Source organism: Perkinsus marinus, assembly GCF_000006405.1.
Source record: "Perkinsus marinus ATCC 50983 genomic scaffold scf_1104296968788, whole genome shotgun sequence".
In the NCBI taxonomy this organism is placed as follows: domain Eukaryota; phylum Perkinsozoa; order Perkinsida; family Perkinsidae; genus Perkinsus; species Perkinsus marinus.
This window is the reverse complement of record NW_003203023.1, coordinates 1-1,004: the sequence shown is the minus strand read 5'-3', so window position 1 is coordinate 1,004 and position 1,004 is coordinate 1. Positions and strand designations below refer to the sequence as shown.

The 1,004-nt window shown below is 49.9% G+C and overlaps 2 non-coding genes across 2 annotated transcripts; both read right to left on the bottom strand.

The window, feature by feature from the left end:
* Positions 1–191: 191 nt before the first annotated feature.
* Pmar_PMAR017033 lies at positions 192–263 on the bottom strand. The gene has a single exon. It is a non-coding gene; the product is annotated as a tRNA-Gln (tRNA).
* Positions 264–781: 518 nt separating this feature from the next.
* Pmar_PMAR017032 lies at positions 782–853 on the bottom strand. The gene has a single exon. It is a non-coding gene; the product is annotated as a tRNA-Gln (tRNA).
* Between the last annotated feature and the right edge of the window lie 151 nt (positions 854–1,004).

The following is a 1,004-nucleotide window of genomic DNA, read 5'->3' as shown; positions in this document are numbered from 1 at the left end:
ACAAATCTCACCCCCGCATGGGTTACAGGCGATCGCAACTCACCCAGCTATACAGAATCAATCAACATACTGACATTAGCTATATTTCTCGGGCGTTTGACCGGGGAGTGGTAACAGTTGTGTGGTGCTTAGAGAAGTGTCCCTTAGAGACTGAACGCAGTGTGTCGACAGTCTCATAGACAGGCAGGAATAGGTTCTATCGAGATTCGAACTCGAGTCGCTGGATTCAAAGTCCAGAGTGCTAACCACTACACTATAGAACCACGAAATGCAATTAGAGAAACTATTTCCGTACTAACATTGTTCAAAAGCCGAGTCCCACAGTAGTTCCTGCAGACTCCGCGGGGTGTCAAAAGCGATCTGTGTGTTTTGCATCTCGTTGTTGTTGTGTTGGCTACCGACCTCTCAGCCGCTCTCCACCCTCACTGGTCCCATCGTGCGGTATTGCCTGCTCTGTTCCCAGCCTTGGCCAGTACCCGCGCCTTCAGATGATCGGATGTGATGACTTCCGCCTTCCCACCCGACCTTAGTGGCACCTTGGGATGGACAGCTGATCACCGGTCAGGCCGCGACACGACACCCAATTCACACAAATCTCACCCCCGCATGGGTTACAGGCGATCGCAACTCACCCAGCTTATACAGAATCAATCAACATACTGACATTAGGTATATTTCTCGGGCGTTTGACCGGGGAGTGGTAACAGTTGTGTGGTGCTTAGAGAAGTGTCCCTTAGAGACTGAACGCAGTGTGTCGACAGTCTCATAGACAGGCAGGAATAGGTTCTGTCGAGATTCGAACTCGAGTCGCTAGATTCAAAGTCCAGAGTGCTAACCACTACACTATAGAACCACGAAATGCAATTAGAGAAACTATTTCCGTACTAACATTGTTCAAAAGCCGAGTCCCACAGTAGTTCCTGCAGACTCCGCGAGGTGTCAAAAGCGATCTGTGTGTTTTGCATCTCGTTGTTGTTGTGTTGGCTACCGACCTCTCAGCCGCT